The following is a 15,407-nucleotide window of genomic DNA, read 5'->3' as shown; positions in this document are numbered from 1 at the left end:
CAGAAGGCGAAGGCGTAGTCAAGGAAGCAGGCAGGGTTCAGAATCCAGGAAGGCGTTGTAGAAGCGTCGGTGTTGAATCAGAAGGTGAAGGCGTAATCGAGGAAACAGGCAGGGGTCAGGATCCAGGATGGCGGTGTAGAAGCGTCAGTATAGAATCAGGAAGAAGTTGAGGAAGAAAAGCAGGGTCCAATATCCAGGAGAGCGTAGTACGGGGGGGAGGTACGAAGTTGGGAGGCAAAGGCGTAGGGTCAAGATCCAGGAGTCAAACAGTAGAATTGCAAAATGAGAAAGTAGAAACGAACCTCAGGGAGAAAATCTCAATCGTGAGCACTGAAAGGGGGTCTGGTGAGGGTTTAAATAGAGGGCAGATTGGTGCATGCACATTTCGTGGGAATGCAGGAGTGCTTGCCTGCGTGAGAGCGATTCATGACAATTTGACCATTATCAGCACAGCGCATAACGTATGTAACCATAGCCTTTTTATGGCTCTCCAACACTTGTTCAGCCAAGCGTGCGGCGGCATTTTTCCAGTCGCTATAGCCTACGGTCAGTCCGGACTGATTATCGGCGTCCTCAAATAATTTACATTCGAAAACAAAACACTGCGCCTTTCGAAGGGGAACACAGCAGCCATTCTCTTGACACACACTCGCCATTTCCGAGTTTTCTTTTGAAGAGGGTTTTAGAGAAATACCTCTTTTGGTGTTTATGTTGTCTTTCTGATGCTGCAACATCCATGTCTTGGTTTTGACACGATTTTGGGCCCAACCTAACCCAGCGTGCTGGGTCTGACCTAGACGAAGCAGGAGCTGTTAGCTCCATGGCAGCAGGTGCAACAGCCATTGCGGCGGCTCGGATATGGCTCGTTGATCATATGGAGATGGTGGTGGTGTTTCAGATGTCTCTGCCTCTGACTCATGTTCCTGTGATTCCGTTGTGGGAGCTGGCTTGTCCTCATGATTGGCATTGATGTAGACTGTGCCCAGGCTCGCTGCAGCTAACTTTTCAACCGCGGTTGTTGTAGCACTGGCTGTAACGTTAGCCGTAAACTCAGGATCGGGGTCCGGCTCAGCAAACTTGAAATAACTGGTCAATCTGGGGATCTTTCTAAGTAGACCCTGCTCACACGTGCTTTTCGTCTTTGCACCCCACTATCATATTTTCTATCGCACATTTTGAGGCTAGTGAAGTACAAGTAAAGATGGGGGTTAAATTAAGTCCTTTCTGCTTGAAGAGTAGACTTCTAAGCAACAGGAGTTTATGGCAGGAAAGGGAGAACTGATAAGGATTCCAGATGCGAGCTAGGAGAGCTAGGAAACTCCCTGGGGACTCCCTGACCATTTGGCCAAAAAGCTGTAAACTGGCCAAACACGTGACCTCCCCCCTTTACCATAATAACGAGTGACGTCAGAAGCGGAAAGGAAAGGATATATCAACCTAAAGGTTGTACCAGCACTTGGAACAATATTTCGGTTTTGTTGTTTAACTTCATCTCGGGATCCAGAACCCTATTCTTTCTGTTACAACACTAGCTACCGTAAACTTGATCTAGAGGTTAACTGATGAATCTGACAAAATGAATTTGAACTGCGAAACCATTGCATCTAACCAATCATTGGTTCACAAATTATTCAACACTTTTATGGACCAATGGGGGCCCACAGGTCCATTTAAAAAAATACTCTGGCCAGTCGGGGGCCCCTGATCAATCCAGGACCCCTAGGCTACAGCCTATGCTAGTCTGTTCTTTAATCCACCCCTGCTTATCCTGCTGTTACTGGCATCTCTGTTCATTCTTAAGAAAATGTCCACCTCTCCCACTGAGCCCCTGTGTGTCACTTGTCTCCAACATGAACCTGAAGGGAACTTATACAGGGAGGGTCAGATCTGCTGTCCAGGAAGGCAGTCTCCTGCCCCACTACAGGCAATAACACTCAACCACTGTTACACTACCATCAACGATACCTATCACTCTACTCCTCGTCCGCCTTTCAGTCAATCAGATCAGCCGTCTGTGCTCCTATTTCATGTTCTCAGGCAGAAACAGAACCTGGGAGTGAGAACGATACAAAGCTGTTTTGGATAACCTTTAGATAATTGATTTTAATACAATCTCCCCCTTAGATCTTATACACTCATTGTCCAGGGCAACTGTGAGTGTCATGCCTTCATCCCACCACATTCTCACATGGAAGCCCACTCATGCTAATCACACTCCAGCCCCGAGCACATCTGCTAAACGAGAATGCTCCTGCCAATCAGCCAACCACGACATTCCATCAATCAGCGCACCTTCTCCCTCGCACAATTTGCTCAGCGGGTCATTCGTGACAGTGAGGGTCTTCTCAGACAACCTCTTACACCAAGTGCTCATTTAGGGGGCTGGTGTCCCCCAGGTGCAGCCAATCGCCCTAATTTCCTTGGGGTACTGTGAGACTTTATATTCCACATACTTCCTCTCTCACACTCTTCCTCTCCTCTCTCCTCTCTTTTCCACTCTGTTCTTCCTCTCTCACACTCTTCCTCTCTTCTCTCTCTTTCCCACTCTATTCTTCCTCTCTCACACTCTTCCTCTACTCTCTTTCCCACTCTATTCTTCCTCTCACACTCTTCCTCTCCTCTCTCTTTCCCACTCTATTCTTCCTCTCTCTATTCCACTCTGGTCTTCCTCTCTCACACTCTTCCTCTACTCTCTCCTCTCCTCTTTTCCACTCTTTTCTTCCTCTCTCACACTCTTCCTCTCCTCTCTCTCTTTCCCACTCTATTCTTCCTCTCTCACACTCTTCCTCTCCTCTCTTTTCCACTCTCTTCTTCCTCTCTCACACTCTTCCTCTCCTATCTCTCTCTATTCCACTCTCTTCTTTCTCTGTATTCACCCCTCTCTCTCTGTGTGTTTCTCACGAGACTGAGTGAGTGGGTGGAGCTTCGGTGTGTTTGAATCATGTGGCGGTGTTTCTTCACTGGTTTTGTGTTTTTCTGTCTTTTTTGGGGAAAACCGGAGTTCATTTTCACATTATGGCCGGTTCTGGAGGCTCTGACCCCCCAGACCTCTCCTTTGAGAAATTAACTCGACACCATGGTGTGAAAATCTCCCCTGCGGAGTTCTGTCCGCTGGAGATGTGCGTTCTTACAGTCGGGGAGGTCGTGGGTTACAGGAACATCAGGTCTGCTTCCCCCATGAGTGGAGGTATAGTCATTTTCCTGCAATCTACTGATCTGGCAAACACCCTGGTGGAGAAGGGGGTCGTCCTGGACGGCACCTTCACCCCGTTACTGCCTCTCGCGGCCCCGGCTCGAAAGATCACCCTCTCCGGTATGGACAGGTGGTCTCTTCGATCAAGAGGGTCCCTCTGGGCTGCAGGGCACCGCAGCTGAAGCACGTCATCTTTTTCCGGAGACAAGTGTACATCATCTTAAAAAACCCCACAGAAGAGATCAATGTGGCCCTTAAATTTCGGATTGACAGCTGTGACTACGTTATATTCGTGACTTCGGAATCAATGAAGTGCTTAGGGTGCGGGAGCGAGGGGCATGTGGTGAAGAACTGCCCGGAGGTGGAGGACGAGACGGGCAGGGAGCCTCAGCCCCAGGGCGCACAGGAGCCCAGCAGACAGCGTCAGGCAGCGGGGAGCGGAGCAGTGCAGGGAGGCAGCGGGGAGTCAGAGCCCACGGCCGGGGTGCAGGAGAGGAGATCGCTGGAGGGAGCAGGTGAGCCCGAGCCGGTGGTGTCCCAAGCAGGAGAACAGACAGTAAAGAGTGGACCACCGCAGCCCTCAGAAGAGCAGGGAGCCCCCCACACCGGAGAGCAAGAGATGAGCGCTGGCGGAGCAGGGGAGCAGCAGAGCCCCGATGCTCAAGAGAGAGAGAGAGAGAGAGAGAGAGAGAGAGAGAGAGAGAGAGAGAGAGAGAGAGAGAGAGAGAGAGAGAGAGAGAGAGAGAGAGAGAGAGAGAGAGAGAGAGAGAGAGAGAGAGAGAGAGAGAGAGAGAGAGAGAGAGAGAGAGAGAGAATGCAGTGACACCGACGGAGGAAAACGCGTCTCAAGCGCCAGCGAAAACTGTAGAAACAGTGTGGGGAGGAAATGAATTATCATCTGGAAAAATAGATGATGGTTTTAAGACGCCGCGGAGAAAGCGCACGTGTACAGCTGTCTGTCCACTGGGCCGGGGGTCACTTCTAGAGCTGTCTGTCCACTGGGCCGGGGGTCACGTGTACTGCTGTCTGACCACTGGGCCGGAAAAAAATCTGTGCAGAGGGCGGTGCAGAAAAACCACAGCACGGAGGGCACGGTGGAGCCCGGGGGCCGCGAGTGACTCCGACATCGGGAGAGTGAGGACGCGCTGGAGTGTCCTCGCCGCCCGGAGCTCCTCGGAGTCCGGGAGCGACAACGAGGGCGGCTTCACCGACTCCTCTCTTGCCTCGGGCTCCTCGGCCCGGCAGAGCTGCAGAGGAGGCTACAGTTTCCAGAGTAGCAGGGATTTCTTAGAGAAGACTAAAGGTAAGAGGGGAACTGTGGTTGAGGACTTTTTCCCCCGAGACAGAGCTCTTTGTCCTCTTCGCGACGTGTCATCCGAAGAGGGGCTCGGGTGCGAATGACTTCAGCGATCAGGAGAGATGGCGTCTGAAGATCCTATTAGGTAAGATGGGGGCAGGACCGTGGAACGAACCTCAGCACGAATGAGTCCTGTCTCTCACGTCACATCACATTTTCGTGTTTTATGTTCTTTCTTTTTTTCTTTTCCGCAAACATGGGCGACATTAGAATAGGGAGTTTGAACACCAATGGGTGCCGGAGGGCTTTGAAGCGAGCTGCGGTGTTGGAGATTATCAAAGAAAAGAGCCTGCAGGAGACCCACACCGACAGCTCCAACATCGTCGCCTGACAGCGGGAGTGGCAGGGGGACATCGTGTACAGTCACGGGTCCCCTGTGAGCGCGGGGGTCGCAGTGCTGTTCTCTGTGGGGTTCAAGCCCCTCTCTGTCGCTGTCCAGGAGGTGGTGAAGGGTCACCTGCTACTCGTGCGAGTAGTTCTCGGGAAGAAAACCTTTTTTATTAATGTTTATGCACCCACCGACGGCGGGGAGAGGGTCACCTTCTTCGGGGAGCTTGAGACTGCACTGGCGACCTGCCAGCCTGAAGAGCTGGTCTTCCTGGGGGGTGATTTTAACTGCACAGAGAGCAGCACACTGGACACGAATCACGCAGAGCCACATGGCCCGTCGGCCAGGGAGCTGCGCAGGATCCTCATCCAGTCTGACCTCATTGACATCTGGAGGAGATGTCATGGGGACACGAGGCAGTACACCTGGGCCAAGGTCAGGGGGAATACCCTCTCTCTGGCCAGGCTAGACTGATTCTACTGCCATAAACATCATTACAGCATCGTCAAGCAGTGCTCCATCTGTCCAGTGGGCCTGTCGGACCACTGTCTCACTGTCTGCACAGTTGTTGTGCCATCAGCGAGGTCCTGCAGTGCCTACTGGCACTTTAATACCCAACTGCTTGACGATGCTCACTTCTGTGACTGCCTCGTGTTCTTCTGGCAGCAGTGGAGGAGTCAGAAAGCCCACTTTGTCTCCCTGAGGCAGTGGTGGGATATTGGCAAGGTGCAGATTCGCCAGTTCTGCCAGCAGTACACTGGAAGTGTCACGAGAGGTATCCGTGAGTCCATGAAGGCTCTGGAGAGAGACATTCTGGAGCTCCATCAGGCTCTGGAGTGTTGTACAGACAGGAGGCTAATTGATGACCTCCACACCCAAAAAGAATCACTCATTGGCCTTCCGGACACAAAAGTACAAGGAGCTCTAATAAATTCTAGGGTTCAGAGTGCATCACAGGTAGACGCCCTGTAGAGATAGAGAAGAAACCAGGCCAGAGCCGGCAAATCCACTGCCTGCGCTCGGAGACAGGACAGGAGCTGCACGAGGCCCGGCAGATCCAGGAGAGGACCATGCAGTTCTACAAAGAGCTCTTCTCCAGCGAGGCTAGTGAGGACTCAGTCCGCACACACAGGTTCCTTGAAGACCTTCCACAGGTCCCCGAAGAGGAGAGGGCAGGGCTGGAGAGGCCTCTCTCCCTGGAGGAGCTCTCCACTGCACTCAGTGGCTTGAGCAATGGCAAGACCCCTGGCCTCGATGGCCTGCCAGCCGAATTCTATCGTACCTTCTGGGCTGTGCTGGGACCTGACCTGCTCGATGTATATGTGGAAAGTCTGGAGCAGGGGGACCTGCCACTTAGCTGCAGGAGAGCTGTTGTCACCCTGCTACCTAAGAAAGGGGACCTGTGTGACATTAAGAACTGGAGACCTGTTGCCCTGCTGTGTGTGGATCATAAAATCCTGTCCAAGGCTCTGGCCAACAGGCTGAGAGTGGTGCTGGGGTCCGTGGTGCACTCAGACCAATCGTACTGCGTGCCCGGAAGGTCAATCTTTGATAACATATTTCTGATTCGAGATGTTTTGGCCACCTCCAGACTATTGGGTTTAGATACTGGTCTCATTTCGTTAGACCAGGAAAAGGCCTTTGATATGGTTGAACATCAGTATTTGTGGAGGACCATGAGGTCCTTCGGGTTCAGCCCCGTCTTTGTTGCCATGATTCAGGTGCTGTACAGTGACATCTTCAGTGTGCTTAAGGTCAACGGAGGGCTGAGTGCTCCATTTCCAGTGCGGAGGGGAGTCAGGCAGGGCTGTGCACTCTCAGGAATGCTCTACTCCCTTGCCATTGAGCCTCTGCTACATCAGCTGCGCCGGGTCATCAGGGGCCTGTCCATCCCGGGCTGACATCATGGTCATGGTTGGAGGAGAACAGGATATCAGGGCGCTACAGACAACTTTGAGTGATTTCCAGCAGCTATCATCAGCCAAAGTAAACTGGGCCAAGAGTAGCGCCCTACTCCTGGGGGAGTGGAGTGAGATGGGTCCCCCAGTCTTGCCAGAGAGGCTCAGCTGGACCAGAGGGGGACTCAAATACCTGGGGGTGCACCTGGGAGATGAGGCCAGCGTGAAAAAGAACTGGGAGGGGCTCCTCGAAAAAGTGAAAGGTCGTCTGGACCGCTGGCGCTGGCTGCTCCCCCAGATATCCTACAGAGGCTGGGTTCTGATTGTCAACACCCTGGTGGCTTCGATGTTGTGGCATCGCCTGGTGTGCCTGGAGCCACCAGCCGGACTGGTCGAGGAGCTACAGGCCACGCTCCTCGACTTCTTCTGGGACGGACTGCACTGGCTGCGGAGGGGGCGTCCTCTATCTGCCCAGAGAGGACGGAGGACAAGGACTCATTGACATCCGGAGCTGGGTGGACGCCTTTTTCTTGCAGGCAGTGCAGAAGCTGCTGTTCGGCCCGGCCTCGCTGTCCTGGAGGGAGCTGACCTTCACCCTGCTGCGTCGAGCAGGACACCTCAGGCTCGACTGTGTGCTCTTCCTGATGGACACCAGCAGGGTTGACCTGTCTCCACTGCCGCCTTTCCAGTGCAGTCTCCTGGAGGCCTGGCGGCATCTGCGCGTACAGAGAGAAGAGGAGCGGCCTAGTCTATACTGGACACTCAGAGAACCGTTAATACACAATCCACGAATGGACATAGAACCGGGCCGCTCCTTGGACATTACCAGCAGACTGGTCCGCGCCAACATCACACAGCTCCACCACCTACTGGACGTGGATCAGGGCTGCTGGCGCAGCGTGGAGTGGGTGTGTGACGTGCTGGGACTACACTCGCGGCGGTGTGTAGACAGGTTTCTTAGTCAGCTTCGCTCTGCTCTGCCTCTTGAGGAGATGCTGCTGGTCCAGGGTCTGTTTGAGGACCATTGCCTTCCAACCACACAGCCTCCTTTCCCTGGTCTGCTAGTGTCTCCTGCGCTCAGTCCCGGACCGACAGGATCTCTCCTTGAGCCCCTTGCTTCAGAGGAGAGGTCTCTAGCTGGTGTTGGGGGGAAATGTCTGTACAGACTAGTCGTAACATCTAGACACCAGGCCCAGCTGTCCGCGCTCCCTGATACTCCCTGGAGGGCTTGTCTGGGAGTGCCGGATGACAGCCGGCCTGCCTGGGGTAGCCTCTACAGATTTCCCCTCAATAAGAGGGCTGGTGATCTGCAATGGAGGGTCCTGCACACCATCCTGGGGATCAACTCATTTGTGTCAGTTCTGGACACGGCGGTGTCTGACGCCTGTCCCTTCTGCGCTCAGAGGGAGACGGTGTTCCACTGCTACAGCGCCTGCCCCCGTCTGTCGCCCATGTTTGCCATACTGATCCAGCTCTTCACCAACCTTGGCCTTGCCTTCAACTACGTTATTTTCGTGTCTGGGGTGGGTTGTACAAAAAATATCGTTAGAATTATTGTTTTATAAATCTCATAATGACCTCGGAACGTTTGAAAAGCTTTGGTGTTTTGGAAATGTCCTGTGCAGGACTGTAAATAATGAAAGAGTATTATTCCAATTATGATTTTATTTTCTTAATTCTTAAAATGGGGTTTTAAGACTCTTGATTAATACTTTTGTTTCTTTTTCTGTCAATAAAGTTTGATTGAACTCTCTCTCTCCTCTCTCTCTTTTCCACTCTCTTCTTCCTCTCTCACACTCTTCCTCTCCTCTCTCTTTTCCACTCTCTTCTTCCTCTCTCACACTCTTCCTCTCCTCTCTCTTTTCCACTCCATTCTTACGTAGTGTGGTGCAGGTTCTTGTTCCATCCTACTCTTGGTCCAGGTTGGAGGGTTGCACCAATTCTGAGTCTTGTTAGCTGGTATGGATGGGTTTGGGGATGTTGATACCAGAGTGGTCCAGGAGGGGGGTGCAGGTGTCTCGGGGGCATTCTTGTTTTTCTATGAGTTCAGGTTGGTTCTGAGTGTCTTGGTTACATCCGTTTGTGTGTGTATAGATGAAAAAGCTATTGAAAAGCAATTGAAAAAGTTAGTTTGAACATCATGGGAGCTGTTTTTAATAAGCTGCTGAGTAAAGAATATTTGAATCTTCCTGCTGTCAGTAGTATTGTCAATATAGTTGACCCTTACCTGAATGAAAACAGGACGTAAGGGAAGGGTTTCAGAAATCAAACAAAGCTTTATTCCCGTGCTTACAGTCTGGGTAATTGGAGACTGCGCTGTTCTGCTTCCTATGGTCATATATGGGTTTTTCGCACGAAGCCGTATTGAACAGTATTTCTCACGTTGTGAACATGTGTACACAGCGGTCCCCCGGGTTCCAGTTAGTGCGTAATTATGCATTGACGAAAAACCGGAGGTTTAAAAAAAGATAATTATCTCACAGATAGTTTGATGTAGAGGCTGTGGAAATATCTTGGTCTTTATAATGCATTTGGTTTGAAGGCGTTCTGTGCTTCCATTGTGAAGATATGGACAAAAGAATATTCGTGCTTGGTCAAAAAAAAGTCATAAAAACAAAAAAGTGAAGGCTCAGAAAGCATTCACAATGTATTTTATAGACAAAGCAAGTGTTCTCGCAACTCTAAGAGGTTTCGTGAAAACGCTACAGGCGTGCTAAAATCGTTATTGAACTTCAAGCTAACTTTACCCCGGTGCCGCCCGTTCCCTCTGTGACTTCACTCTGTTTCCGTGTTCAACACCATGAGAAACATGACTCACCTTCCAGGGGGAAACGCCTCGGAGACAGTCGTTCGCATTGAAGGCGCCTCTCTGAGCAGCGCGCTCCAGTCCAGGAGCGCTGTGCCCGCGGCTGAGCCAATCGCCCAGGCTCATGCGCGCTCTTGGTCACAGAGGGACTGTGATTTTCTCGAGTGGGCAGTACGCGTTTTGTGGTCACTGACCCGAGTGATAGCGGCTGGGATTTATCTCTGGGAACGTGTGAAACCGGTCCTCGTCATCATTGGCGTCCTGCCTGCGGCTGCTCCTTCCTTGCTAGTATGAAACAGACTCGTCCATCCAACTGCCTGACACCACACGCAGGGTTCTGTCCTGCGAGAGACGACCTGAGCCAGCGGGACTTTCCGAACCAGCCGAACTCACAGCCTGACTGATGTACTATCGATTGCCTTTACTTAAACATCCCATTGAATATCCGTCATTTAGTGGTTTCTGTGAAGTTTATTATTAAAGTAACTGTGAAATTGTTATTTTTTTATCAAAGTCAATAATTGTCAGTACCAAAAAATTCCCAGCACAGATCCCATGGAAATTCTGTGTCTCCTGGTTTCTCTTCAGTCTGAATCGCCGTTTGAGATTTCTAACAGGCATCATCCCTGTACAAGCTCTGTGTTTTGGAACTTTAATTACAGGCCCGCTGATGCCCAATTCTCTGTCAGTTATATTTTATTCAAATGGATTGAATTCCACCTATTTCAGTACACTATAAACTGATTCTGTTTAGCGAGACACCTTTATTTACACCATTTCTCCTCAAAAGGCCAACAGCTCCCTGAGCTCTTAAAGCAGGGGGCTCACACTCAGTTCCTGAAGGGCACAGTGTCTTCTGGATTTTATTCCAACCTGAATAGTTGACTGAGACATATTTCTGTTATTTTATTAGGCATCAATAGAAGTTTTCTGACAGTCACGTCCTAGAAGGGACAGTCACCAACTGATTGCCTCAATATCTGCAAATATATTACAGGTGGTGCAATTTATAGTGCAATTGAGGTGGCGCTGAGCGCTGGTTTTAGAGGCTGTGCTACAAGAAACGAGGGTGGAGAAAGGTGAATGGGAATTCCATGAACTGCTCAAAGAACGACTCCACAAAACATGGCAGTAAAATGCTAAAGGACATATTTCCAACTCCACAATGTGTCAGACCACGCTTTACCAGTGTTAAACAACTGTGGTTGATACAATGACATTCAAACCCACTGTGTTTGGTCTCCAGAACACGATATACATCAGGACACGTCATTCCTCACGCATTTTAACACAGACGATTGAAGATGTTGGGGATAACACTTGAAAACTGACGTATTTTACAGCTTCTTGGTTTTTCAAATCTGATCGTTTAGCTATGGCCCCTAGTTGCACGCCTTAGTTCAGAAGTATTCGTGTAGATCAGACTAAAGGACAATCCTTGTGAGGGAGTAAGCGGGACTCTTTTGAATCCAGGGGCAGGCCAAGGCAGCGAGAGGAAGAGAGGAATGAAATGCGTCACCCGCGCCAGTGGGAGCACATTCTACAAGCTTTCGTTTTCTCGGAAAACTCAAAGATACACAGTAATTATGGAGAGAAAGGGGAATTACACCCGGGAGAGTAGGAAACACAGAATACCTTCAGTAACAAAGTCCTCAACACTTGTGTTCGATTACATCAATATTTATTTGAGATTTCAACTTTCCAAGTGCTAGAAACGGAGTAAATGTATACAACAAACCTTCTTCATCACCACCTGAAACAGAATCATAGTACAGTAAGTGATCCCAAATCCCTCCGGAAAAAAAATCAGAAGAATACGTCTTTTCAACTACAAATGCGCACAAAATTCCTCCATAAAGAAAAAAAAAACAATGAGCATCCCGTTAATAAAAAAATACTAAAGATTGTACCATTAATCTAAAGAACATACGAAAAAGATACTAAATTCCAAACGAATTGAACTGAAAAACAATGATCGCTGCTCGGGTCCTTGGTTCGAGAGCGAATCGAGTGCGGTGGTTTCTAAACTTTTCCGAAAGCGAGTGCAAATACTCAATTAGCGAGAAGCGCAGACAGAAGTAGCCACCCGTTCCCTCTGTGACTTTACTCTGTTTCCGTGTTCAACACTATGAGCAACGACTCACTTTCCAGGGGGAACCGCCTCGGAGACATCGGTGTCCTGCCTGTGGCTGCTCCTTCCTTGCCAGTTTAAAACAGACTCGTCCATCCAGCTGCCCGACACCACGCAGGTTCTGTCCTGCGAGAAACGACCTGAGCCAGCGGGACTTTCCGAACCTGCCGAGCTCACAGCCTGACTGATGTACCATCGATTGCCTTTAAATAAACGTTCCATTGAATATCCGTCATTTAGTGGTTTCTGTGAAGTTTATTATTAAAGTAACTGTGACATTGTTCTTTTTTTGATATCACAGATTTTCAATACTAGAGATTCCCAGCGCAGATCCCAGGGAACTTCTGTGTCTCCTTGTTTCTCTTCAATCTTAATCGCTGATTGAGATTTTTAAGGGGCATCACCCCAGTCCCCAGCTCTGAGTTTCAGAGCTTTTATTACTGGACCACTGAAGCCTCCTTCTCTGCCAGTTATGTTTTTATTAAAATGGGTCAAATTCCTACTATTTTAGTACATTATAAACTGATCCTGGTTGTTTTTACCAGACACCTTTATTTACACCATTTCTCCTCAAAAGGCCAACAGCTCCCTGAGCTCTTAAAGCAGTGGCCCCACAGTGACTCTGGAGCTAATGTAGTGTCAGAAAACAGACCAGGGTCTCCAATGAAGAGGCTGCAGCAATCTGGAGGAGAAACTAAGACTTATTTTTAACCTGTTAATGTTAATTTATTAAATGTTGATACAAGTGCAGTACAAGATATCTTTATTAATGGGTGGGAAAAAGGAAGATCTGCATAAACTCCTGGCCAGTAAAAATATGGCTGAGCCCAAGGAACATTTTTTGGTAGTGCTTGGCTCCCCACTACAGCACCCCAACAATGGTTCTGGTACCAGCAGTGCTCTCGATTTCTGTGGGATTTCCTTCTTTTGTATATCTTTGTGATTGTGATATCTTCGGTATCTTGGTAACCCTCAGTATCTTGGTATCCAGGCAGACTGTTATATGTTTTACATGCACAATTCTATGTATTAATAAATATATGTTGTGTGTTTGAACCTGTGTGTGTGTATCACTGATTATTCTGATGATTGATTCCTAATAGCCAAAATAACCACAATGTAATTTTCTATTACAATTAATAAATTGTCCCAGTAAATTCACAAAACTCCTACATGTCTTAACAAAGACGTCCTGTGTATCCTAAGATGATATGATATGAGTAACGGTTCATACTGTATATTCCTAGTGCTTTTTTCCCCAAGACCATTAAATTAATATTTCTTTATTATGTATGTAAGGTGTGCATAATATGTGAAAGAATAATTTTGTGAAGAAATGCATTTACCATAGAAATGTGTGTATTGTAGCGCCACGCAGGGCGTTTTAGGCAGGCTGAGACCAGCACCTGGGGGCGGGACTATGGGACTGTATATAGTGGGAAGGAGGCTGGAAGACAGTCTCTTCCCTTTGTGTGTGTGTGTTAGTGTAGCTGCAGCGCTGTAACTCCTGTCCCTGTGTGTGTACCTTTCTCCGGTTCTGCTTAATAAATGTGTTGTTCAACCCCATTCCCAGAGTCCTACGCCTGCTCCTTTCTGTACCTAAGCCTGCGGTCGTTACAGTATGATTAAAGTGAATTATCACCAATCTGAACATGATTTGTTAGGTGTCTGAGCAAATGGATGCATTTGAATAAAGTGGTAAAAAGCAACAAAAAACAATTGCTTGTAAGAGAAAAAGGAAGGAGACATATTCTATAAGTGGCTCAAAATCACGATGTGTAGATATCTGTGACCTTCCATGCTTGTTGACACTTTGGAGAAGTATTACTGTGCTATCTCATGCTTTTGCAAAATAAATGTTTGCGAACAATAAAATAACACAGCTACATATCATTTCATAATATCACAAGTGTGTGAATGTAAGCATTCCAGAAGTCATAGAGTCCTAGATTATCCATAATTCCAGTCTCTGCAACCCGACAACACTATGGAATACTAGTAGGGAGTACAGTAGATGCACACATCATGAAAAGTAACATCCCTGCTCCTCTATGTCATGGCCAGCAGTGTGTTAGTTGGTGCGCATGCACGAGTGTATGTGAAAATAATATTCATAATATTCAGGCTTGTTCCTAACCCTTGTCCGGTTTCAGCTCATTGTCCTTTTCTTTTTTCTTTCATACAGTAGTTTTCCCCTGGTGCCTCTGTGTTTACATTTCAATACCTTTTCTTCTATTTGTCCCTCAGATTGCCTTCCTGGTTTCTGAATTTGGCCTGTCATTGGACTTTGTCTGTGCGTTCAGTATAGTCTTCTGGTTATTACTCTAGTTCCTAGTCTGTTGGTACTTGTGCCTGCATAGGGTCTAGGCAGTTCTTACAACACCCAGGGCAGCTGAATGCCAAGGACATCTTAAATGACATTTCAAACCCTTTTGTAAAGTCCTACAGTAAATGACGAAAGTCTCAGAATTTGTGATGGTGGTCAGGAATACATATGGTACTGCATGAAGCAGATGTAAATCTGTTCTATACAGTAAATAATTCAAAGAAAAAATCAAACCTCATTGATTTAAATTACACAGAGAATAAATAATAGCTTTGCGTTAATATTTTGCACGCTGTGTGTATAAATTGATGAAAAAGGATTGCACCCATACGAAAATGCTGTTGGGTGAAATCAGATTCACCAGGTTGTGGGTATCAGAACAGATGAAAATCAGTTTATCAAGATGTTTCAGTTTATGAGAAACACTTTGAAGTGATCTTTAAAGTTCCGTCCTACTCAGATTCTGGTTGCAGTTATTTACAACGGGACCTGCCGTTGCCGTTGACACTTGTCTACTTGCACTTGAGCATAAACACATTAACTGCTATCCCAGGACAGCAGGACTAGACAGAGAGCAGCTTTATAAGGAGCAGAGGATGAGACACAATCAGCTGAGCCCTTATTCCACTCAACACAGCTGGAATGGAGTAGACTGTGGAGAGTCTGGTTAAAGCAGCACTTGGCTCTCGGTGCTCAGACAATAGCAATAAATGTGTTTGAACTTACTCTATGCCCATTTACTTAGTTTTCTGCCAGAGCTCAGAGGAGACAGAACTCTATGAAGTCCTTTTCTTAAGAAGCTGACTGAGATTTGTAATGGGCATCACCCCAGTCCCCAGCTCTGAGTTTCAGGGCTTTTGTTCCTGGACCACTGAAACCTCCTTCTCTACCAATTATCTTTTTCTTAAAATGGATTTAATTCCACCATTTTGTGATTCACCAATTGTGTAATGGTGAGGGAAATATAAACACATGTCTTAAATCTCCTGGGAATCAGATTAACTTATTCTACTCAACACAGCTGGAATGCAGTGGAGTGTGGAGAGTCTGGTTAAAGCAACACTTACAAAGTCTGAAGCATGCATATATACAGTTATATTTAAAACTCTGCAATACACCATCAATTAATACTTCATCTGTCATTATTACAGATCAGAGAGCTTCATCAGTAGGGCCCTGCTGACCTCACCCAGCTGAGAGAACTGCATACTACTGTCAGCCTTACATGAGTGATGGGCTCCCTGCGACCCCTAGTGGTTCAGCCACTGTAACTACCACCTCTCAACAGTTTCCTTGTGCCATCTCGGAACTCATGTCACAAAACACTCATTCCTCCTAACTAGCTGTTGAAAGTAATGAACGAGTTTT

The 15,407-nt window shown here is 48.0% G+C and overlaps 1 long non-coding RNA gene across 1 annotated transcript in view; it reads right to left on the bottom strand.

Moving 5' to 3' along the window:
• The window catches only part of LOC148646788 (uncharacterized), a 48,057-nt gene that overhangs the window by 10,170 nt on the left and 22,480 nt on the right, over window positions 1-15,407 (bottom strand). The gene's annotated exons all lie outside the window — the stretch shown is intronic.

The sequence above is a fragment of the Lepisosteus platostomus genome, chromosome 16 (assembly GCF_059453375.1).
Source record: "Lepisosteus platostomus isolate fLepPlt1 chromosome 16, fLepPlt1.hap1, whole genome shotgun sequence".
In the NCBI taxonomy this organism is placed as follows: Eukaryota; Metazoa; Chordata; class Actinopteri; order Semionotiformes; family Lepisosteidae; genus Lepisosteus; species Lepisosteus platostomus.
The sequence above is the reverse complement of the archived record's forward strand: the minus strand, read 5'-3'. Positions and strand labels throughout refer to the sequence as shown.